The following is a 10,412-nucleotide window of genomic DNA, read 5'->3' as shown; positions in this document are numbered from 1 at the left end:
AAGAACTTAATGTAATAAAATAAACTCTTTTGACAAATTTTGGTTAAAAGGAGCTTATATTAGTATATATATAACGAACTTACAATCTGTAATAAGTCATACCCAAAGCATCATTCCTAATATGAGTGGAAAGTGCTTCAGGAAGACCAGAAATACTAAAATCAACCTATTCTACATGGTGTACAATACCTGCTAAGAAATCTGCACAACCATTAATCTCTCTAACATGGTGATTAAAGCTACAACTGCGAAAACTATCACGTAAACTCCGAATCTCCTCAAGTAACCATAGGAATTCCCAATGTGGTTGGAACGTTCCCACAATCATTTGCACTGCCACCATAGAGTCTGAACGCACCTGCACCTGCTGTATTTGCATGGCTCTAGCCTTCAATAAACCAGCCCTTATAGCACAAAGCTCCATGTGTATAACATCACGATTTTGTAACCCTCCAGCCAATGCGAAAACAGGCCTACCTCTTGGATCCCTTCCAATCGCACCATAGCCACCCATCCCATGTTTGACAGAGCCATCACAGTTAATTGCAATCCAACCACGGGGGGGGGGGGGGGGTGGGGGAAGGCCAAACATAAGCTAGCGGAGTGGGGTTAGAGAAAGAGACAACCATACCCCATCGACTGAAAAAATCTCTGTTGCTACTGCTGTCCATCACACCACCATCAACCTCAGAGAAACGCAGCCTTGTGTCCATGACAATTTGGTGCAATACCGAATCTGAGGTTGAAGACACTTGTTGATGAACTATAGTATTTCGCTCCAGCCAAATACGATAAACCGTTGCCACAAAGGAAAACTTTCTAACACTTGAAACAAGAGTGTTCCCCCCAAAGTGCAATGTCAACCACTGGATCTCCTCCTTCCATGTAGCCAAAGGATCCCTCTCAAAACCGTTTAACCCCAGAACCTTCCTCCAAATTGCAGCCGAGAAGTCACAATGAAAGAATAGATGGTCAATGGTCTCCGCCTCCTTCTGACACAGAACACAAGTGGAATCAACAACAAGACCCCAATGAAGAACCTTGCTTCGTGTCAATAAGGAGTCCATTACAGCCAGCCATGTTATAAAGGAGAACTTGGGTTGGGAGTGTGAGAACCACACCAAATTACACCATGCAACCCTATCACCATGTTTCCGAATCACATTCCAGGCAAACTTTAGCGAAAACTTCCCATTAGGTGATGGCGCCCAAACAGCAAAGTCACCTCCAAGCCCTCTGTGAACCCTTACCTAGCTGATCTCAACGCTCCTTCCTTGTAAGGCTGTATCAAGATAAGGACTAGCCCATTGATCATCTTTAGTCCTTATAAAATTGACCGTGTCAAAAGGTACTTCGCCCAATGGCCTCAGCAAGTAACAAACCCGGTTTATAAATAGGTCCATTTGGAAGCCAAGGGTCAGTCCATAATAAGGTTCTCTCCCCATTAATTATCAAATATCGAACACAACTTACAGCCACATCTCTTGTCTTCAAGATCTCACGAAAAGTTCTAGAGCACTGCATAGGAATGGATAGGGATCATATAGAGTGCCTTTTGAGCCCTCTTTCTTTAACAAATTTAACCCAACATGTACCCTCATCTGAAGCAATGGACCAAACATGGCGCATCAGTGCAGCCATGTTCCAATCTCTCAAAGCGTGCAACCCCAGACCACCTTTTACAAATTATTTATAAAACAATTACCAACCCCTGGATTTCGATTAGTCGTAGTCCGACAATTCTCTCTCTTGGATGTTCTCCTTGAGTAGGATTGAAAGCCTAATTGAGTGTCATCCCCATCATCATTCACATCATGTAAGCCAAGCGGCCGTTGTGTAGTTAATTATGATGGTAGAGATCAACCATTGGCATACCATAGACGCACAAAACATAAATTTGACGACAAGTGCCTCTCAGGTATAGGAAAAAAGTAACTACTACAAATTCCTGTTACCAAACCAGATTGGCAGTGAACCATTCAAGAATTTATATGTATCAATGTTCGCACGTTAAGTGTTCGTATTTGTTTTTCCACCCAATCTCCATTAGAGAATCATACAATATGGCAAGCCTAGAACAGAGTGCTCAAGTCTATCCATAATTGAGAACAAATAATGGTACATATTGGGTAGTTGCGCCAAAATATAGCAATCACATAATAATATTACATTTAGTTAATTTAATCCAATTAAATTATATTTGATGGACACATGTCAAATGTCAAAATATCCAATAGTTGGGTTTTTAAAACAATATAGCCCATAACTGCTTGATTGCACCCCTAATTGTAGGGTCATAGCCTTGTTGGATCACAACAAATGCAAAGCCATAATCTAAACCAACCCTCTTAAAGACTGGTAAACTCTAAATTGCTTAAGTCATCTCCACGTGTGAAATTGCATGTGGAATTATGGATACACGAGTCATCCAATGAAACACAAAATGACATTTCTATGCTTCACGATATGTATCTAGTGAATCGTTCTTCATTGTCATTTGAGTCTTCCACGACTAGATTTTTTGTATGATTTCTATTTCAATTTCGGATTGATTTCATGAATAGTCAACAAATATATTTTTTGATCAAGAAATTGAAATTATTTTGATTGCATAAAAATATGATATATTTCAAGAATAACAAATCAATTTGGTAGTTCAATATTTTAGAATAAATTCTCTATATTTCGTTGGGAGAGGTTGGTGGTGGCGTGGGGTAGTAGCGATAGCATTGTAGTGGGGGGCATGGTGAGATTATCTGGAGAAAAATAAGGATGGTGTTTTATTTTGGGAAAATTACAAGATTATTCAAGATTCAGTTTTACTTTACCAAATTAGCCAGTCAATTGGCCAAAATAAAGTTTGGCATTACAAATTTAACCAAAAAAGTAGCCCTCCCTTTGCCACATACGTTTTTTTTACATTTTCGCCCTCAATTTCTTCTTTCTGATTTGCCATGGCACTTTCCTTTTTCTCCCCTCTCCCATCCACCACATACACAGATCACTGTACTCCTTCTCATCCACCACCACCACTGACGGCGCCACCTCTGGAGAAAGTCAGACTACAAGCTGGACAATTCTCCAACAACAGACGACCCAATTTGTAGTGAACCCCACATGCATTACAAAGTGTTTTGGCCCCCAAAGGACCCGTTTCCATTACAGTGTCTTCTGCACATTGCAATGGCTGCACCTCCTTGGGGCTTCTTGTTGTTGTTGTTGGTGGTGGTTTTCATTGGCCTCCGCCACCAATTTCTTCTTTTTCTTTGCCGGCGTCTTCCCAAGATAGTATACAACATGTCCACATTGTGGCCGTTTTCCCAAAAGGCAAGGTGTCACATGGAGGAGGACGATGACGAAGTAGTCGTGTCGACGAAGAAGATGAGTAAAACGGCTCAGTAACAGAAGCGACCCCAGCGACCATGTTAGCCCACCCGTTTAGAACGCTTGCTCCTGGCTTTACATGGGACCGGTGTTGGGAAATAGAAACAGGGAGGTTTCAATTTCATGGAGGGCTTCGCGGTTTCCGTTTCACCCAGGTTCTGGTTTCCATTCTTCGTTTTGTATGTGGGGCTTGAGGTGGATTGATTAGGTACTGAGAAAATCTTCCAAGAAGTGAGATAACCATTCTAGGTTTGTTAAATCATTCGACTGGGAACAAAAACATAAATTAAGTTATACCCAAACGCTGAGTTCGAAAATAGGAAATCTAGCAGAGTTGGAGTTTATCGTGGAAGAATTGTTCGCCTTGGGAAGAAACAGAGGCGCAGGGCTTCTCCCCTTCCTATCCTTGAGAGAGAGTGAGAGACCCTCTTCAACATTGTTGTTGGGAAAGTGGAGGAGGTTGTCGACGAACCTCGCCGGGACAATCGTCGGTCCATTTGCAACCACAGGTCATCAAGAAACCTTGCTGGAATGATTTCATGAATGCCATATCTAATCGGAAACCGCCTCTTAATGTTTTTGCCGTTTGCTGCACCACCTCCGTCATCAATGGTGGTGGTAGACGAGATGAGGGTTTAGGTAAGGGGAGTTGCGTAGGTGGTGAATGGGAAGAGGGGAGGAAGAGGAAAGTGAGGACAAAAATGTAAAAAATCGTATGTGGGTAGAGGCAGGGGTACTGTTGTTGCTAACTTTGTAATACCAAACTTTATTTTAGGTAATTTGATTAAAGAAAGGATTGGGTGGGTAATCTGCTAAAGGAAAACTCAATCTTTGACCAATCTTGTAATTTTTTCTTTTATTTTTAACATGAAATTACTGTTATGTCTATCAAATAATTCCTCAGCTATTTCAATATTTCTATTCAATATGATTTGTATTTCATTATTATTAAAATAAAAAAAGTGATTTATATTTTGTTAAAATAAGATACAAAAATCACTAATAGAACATCTATACGACCTTTCCTATATGATGTACATACCTTTTTCTCTCTCTCTAATCAATAAATAAAAAAAAAATTCATAAAAAAATAAAAATTAAATAAAAATCATACCAAATCAGACCTATGCTTCAACTCTACCTAAGTGCTTCACCATTCATCACATTGCAATACATAGGCAATTCATCTGACAAAGGATCCTATACTCATTTCTGTAGCCTATGAGAGCATGTGCGGCATTTAACAAGGATGAGATTTTTTTAATTTCACGAGGGGCTTGGTGGTCATTTTGTCTCACATAACTTGGCAGCCTTCTTTTTCCTCATTTAAATTACAAAGATGTGATAGAAAGACAATAAATATACAAGCACAAAATTGTATCTTCATAATTTTTAGCCACTTCGTTCATCTATTCATTTTAAGTTGGGTATCAACGAATATGGAAACACAATCCTCCGTCACACAAATTATTACTCATGTAACACTTTTTTTTTGGGGGTAAACCAAAGACTATTCACTAAATCAGATCGAGCACATGAAATCAAAATTACAAGAATACTAAATCTATGGAATGGAATTAGGCCAATCCTTCCTACACGATAAGGAAAGGGCTGTCTGAGCTAGAGAGTCGACTAACATATTGCTTTCTCTCTGGATAAGCTCAAAGGTGCACTGAAATAAAAAGGATGTCAGGTGGGTGATATCATTTAGGAGTGGGTCATACATGAGCTAATCTCACTCATGTAACACTTAATGTCATGTTATGAAGCTTACTTTACTAGGCATACTGAGATGTAGTTTAGGTTGAAGGCTCCAATGATCTCTCTCTCTCTCTCATGCATGCAAATATATAGGATCCATATGAGGGTGGATCATGTCCTTGTACAAGTATCGTCCAAGGCCCTCCAGGGCCAATCACATGGAATCCACTATGGAATCCACAGGTGAATTCCATGTGACTGATCCTAGAGGGTCTTAGAAGATACTCGTACAAGGACATGATCCCGTTTTGATTCAAACCCAATATCTGGCTACAAGCCTACAACCAACCGGGGCCTTACCAATTGCATTACAAGTACCTTAAAAAATAAAAATAAAAACTTGCATATAGTATATTATGCATTTGAGCATTTTGTTAGACACCTACAATACGTAATTAAAAGAAGAACAATAAACAGTATGGTAGAAATTGGCATGAGCAGGTGGAGGAGTATTTTAATGAAAGTAAATTGAAAATTATTTGTTGGAATATCAACATCTAAAATGTTATTTGTAATTGCCTTTTTGCTGCCGAAAAGCAAATGCATAGTATAGTTATGTAAACCTTTAATCTTTTGGAATCCTAGGATCCATCATTGGTTCATCACTAACAGTAAATAACCCATATCCCAAACTCATTATGAGATTTATATCAGCAAATATCTCTTCCGTGTAGTGTTTTCCAACCAGTATAACTTGTTTTTACTAGTAATTTTCATAGAGAGAATTTTATTTTATTTTATTTATTTATTTTTTTACTTTGCTTCTAATAATATGGAGTACAAGATTGTGAAAATGACTTGACCATCATATCTAACGACTTCTAAGAAAAAAAAATAATATATATATATATATATATCCTTATTATGTTTTTTGCTTTATTTTCAACTCCTATTTTATGGGCTTCCATTTGTTTGAGATCACCATCAAGTTAGTAATTAAAATTGTCATTACTCATTGATATTTTTTATTTATTTTTATATTTATATCTTTTAAATTTTCTGACCAGACACACATAAGATTCCATATTATTAAAAGCAAAGTAAAAGATTTTTGCCTCCCTCCCAAATAAAATAAAATAAAATAAAACAATGTAATTGTGCCAAACACTATTAATGTAAAGGGAAAATGTTCACTAAGCTTCCGGGCAAGGGTACACTAGTGCCTATGTGTCTCTTTCTCTTCCTCGCATGAATTAACATCGCTGCTCTACCGTTTTGTCACACCTCTTTGATGTATTATGCCGCAATACGTCCATTACTCAGTTGTCAATTTTCATGGTCCAATTCAATCAAATACCCTCTTGTTTATTGACACACATGATGAGACATCCCATGTATGTCCATGTACACATGTGGTACTCCAACAACAACTATACAAGTATACATTTTCTTATAACCCTATATTTTTAAAGCTATATCTTGTCACATGGTGGACTTTCAATGGTACTGAAACTTGACATGTCAGTAACAGACCATTTGGTCTACCACATGACAATTGTAGGAACCCGACTCTTTATAATATTTTTCGAACATCATATCAGACCACAAATGCATTAAACATACCATGATAGTTTGTAAGAGACTGTCGTTCCAACCCCACCAATCTAGTAATATACGCAATTGACTCAAATTTCATTTAGACTCTTCATATAGGAGTGGAATGTTCCCTTACAAGAATCTAAATGCCTTTTACATATTGCTATATTTTACACATGAAAATATGGTTTAGTTTTATAATGGTTGAATGACCTAGATAGCATCTAAACTTTTTTCACTTGTCAATTTTCTATGGCCAAACAAAACTATTTAAATTTTTTTTGTGACTTTTTGTCTTTAAATTTTTAACGAGAAAAATGTATATTTTAAATTCTCCAATATTTTAGTATAGCACATGGCAAAGCCTAATATGCGAGTAATTAAATAATGATCTGGGGACAAATATACAAAACTTTAACACCAACCAAAACTACAGAATCACTTTTGTAATAACAACTTGAAAAAAAAAAAAAAGAAGCAAAAATGATGTACACATAGTTGTTAGTACACGCCTTTTCACACTCTCTCTCCTCCTTGATCGTGTGGGCCTCCTGTATATGAATATTGAGACTCTCCCTCCTGTCTGTTCATTAGTTTGGCATGAGAAATGCCAATAAACACAAGTAACATGTGGATTTCTGTCATGAATTGCAAATATGATAATAATAACAATTGGAAGCTCGATATACTTCATAAATTATTCTTTGCGCTTTAGTTTTTCATATGCTCGTTAACGTTTAATTCATGAAGAGTGGAAATTCTATCATTCCATGTGTCATAACATCTTCTTTTTTTTTAAGAGAAAAATGATAAATGAGAAGAGAAGTCGACTTAACACATAAATGATTAAAATTGAAATGTAAGTATCAATAGACTTTATTTTATAGGGAAGGGTTCCTCGTGACACTAGTGTGGGGGAGGAATATCCTACACCACACCAACAGAGGATGGAATAATCCACATGGACGGTATCGTTAGGGTAGAAGAGAGAAAACAAAAAAAAAAAACACCATTATGAAAGGGCAATAGTACACTTGCTTTGTGTGGAACTTTTCCCTTAATTAAATTTATTTATTTATTTAAGGGACCGTTTGTTTTTTAAGCTTATAACGTGTCGTTAGGATTGAAGGTCTAATGTTGTAATTTCACAACATGGTCCAACCTATCTATCTCTCTCTTTGGCTATTGCTAAGACTACGGTTCCCTCTATCCCCGTGGCCAACTGATGATGGGTTAATGTCGCAATTATTGTATAATTCACATAGACCATAATCGTCGCAAGAACAACCATCAACTTGTGCTACTGTGGTTCAATACCAGTTTGGATTCAAAGACGACTTTGACTGATTTTCTCTTATTTTAAATTTTGCATTACAATAAATTATTAATATTAATCGATATCCAACCTTTTTTTACCACTGAATTTTTAAGAATAAACACAGTTTTGAATTATTCTTAGGAGAGAGAATTCATACACAACACCCTGAACCTTTATTTGCTCCAATTCTTGGGACCCGGGTAGTATGTTTGAACAGGGGTAGGGTGATCATTTCCCCCCTTTATTAGAAGAACTTGAAAAATGGAGCAGACAGAAAGATGAAACATAAAAATACAGACACCCCACCTATACACGGTTCTTCAAATGGGGTGGATTTTGATCATTTGGATCCAAATTGGATCTTCGTAGCACATTATGTGTTCGACTATGTATTTGCACAGCCGTGCATGGCCTTATTGTTATAAAATTTTCCCCAGAATACAAACGGAACCTTATGACATTTAAAAGAAAAATTGCTTTATCCCACCTACTGGCTGCAATTATTAATGATTTCTCTCATAAGATGTTAATTAAAGTTAGTAAATTACAACGGTAAAAGGGTGAAAAGAAAAAAGAATCCTATTTAAAATTGACCTGTGGTCAATTACTCAATACCATCCAGCCGCAAAAGTAGACTATTTTAAAAAATTTAAAAAGTTGACTGTAACTTATGAGACCCGGCATACTGAAGGTTTACCCTCATATAAAAAAAGAAAAGAAAGAGGAAGATCTGGCATAATCAAGAGCTTATCCCCCAAATCTGGACGGACGCGGTTGCAAAACTCATCCCCACCTGAGATTATAATTACTACTAAATTCTTAATAATAAATAAGGACCACATGAGATTATAATTACTACTAAATTCTTAATAATAAATAAGGAAAAAATCTTCAAGGTTGTGTAGTGTACACAAATGCTGTTCTCTGTCTATCTCTCCTCGGATCTTTGTCCTCTCTAGTTCTCTCCCCGGGCCCAGTTCTCCAAAGCCTCTAATAAGTGGGGGTGCAATAACCACCCTACCCCTATTTGATGGGATCCACCTCCTTTATTACAGATTTACAGGCACTGGGGGGTAATTGGGTTGGACAGAAAACTGAAGGTGATAATTTTCTATCTCTACTCCCCTTCTAGGAACTAACATATCTTCCTCCTATAATTAGGGAGAAAGAAAGACACAGGGAGGCACTAGTGTACACTATGTAACCTAACAACGCTCTTTCTTCCTAATAAATAGGGCAAGAAATTGCTCTCTAATCGAATGGCCCTTGCACCAATTTGAGAGTCAATGAAAGTGCACACATGGGTACCAATATGGATGGAATTTTTGATTTCATGAGGGTGGGATGGTAATTTTATATCCTCATGTGTTTGGGTTCAGGCTTCACGTGACCATGCAACCTATCCTAATAAATATTAGAGAAAATGTTTTCTATCTGAGAATGTGGCCTATGGTGGTGTTCCCCTATTTCTATCAGTCATCTTCCTTATGGGAATAACATTTTTATCCCTATCGGGGAGGAGAGAGATTAACTCAGGCATGGTCCTAGACATAAAACTACTGTTCGAAATATTAGGGAAAAATGTACAAAGAACTCCTCACCTAAATATTAGGAAAAAACATCCTTACCATAGTGTCTGGAGCATGATAGGAGCGTACAAAATTAAAATCACATCCATGTATTTTTAGAGAAAAGAACGCTGCTTGGTCCAGGAGAGTGCAAAATGGAAGCTCAGAGATATATGAACATGCAAAATTACTATTTTGCCCCCTAAATAAAAATCACATAATCTCATGAAATAAAAAATTCCATTCATATTGATACCTTTATGTGCGCTCTCATTGGTCCATATGCTATTACAGGGATTACATGACGAACTAGCAATCTCTTACCTTTTTGTTAATGAAAAAATTTGATGCACTTGTGGCCTCACTCGCCCCCCGCGTGGCTTGCACCAATGTCTTGCCCTAAATTATTATTAGCAGATAACAAAAAAAAATAAAATATATATATATATATATATATATATATATATATATATATATATATATATATATATGTAGAATCAAAAAAACGAAATGATTGCGGCGGGAGTGTGGGTGGGGGCGTGAGAATTATGAAAGTTATGAGCTTCGCTTTGTTGCGTGAGTTATGAGCTTCGCTTTGTTGCGTGACTGTCCTTTTTTTTATCTTTAAAAAAAAAATGTCGCAGAGCAGACGAAGTTCGGCATCGTCGAAAATCAATGGCGGATTTACGGTGGAAACCTGAAAACTTTTTAAGTAAAATAGAGAGAAAAACGAAGAATTTTAAATATTTATCGTCGAATAGAAAACATACGATTTATTTCGTCTTAAAAATAATTGCAGTAAAGTAATAAATTAGGGTTTAGAAAACAAAATTCGGGGTATGTCG

This window comes from Telopea speciosissima, chromosome 1, assembly GCF_018873765.1.
Source record: "Telopea speciosissima isolate NSW1024214 ecotype Mountain lineage chromosome 1, Tspe_v1, whole genome shotgun sequence".
Classification (NCBI taxonomy): Eukaryota; Viridiplantae; Streptophyta; class Magnoliopsida; order Proteales; family Proteaceae; genus Telopea; species Telopea speciosissima.
This window is presented reverse-complemented; position numbering follows the sequence as displayed.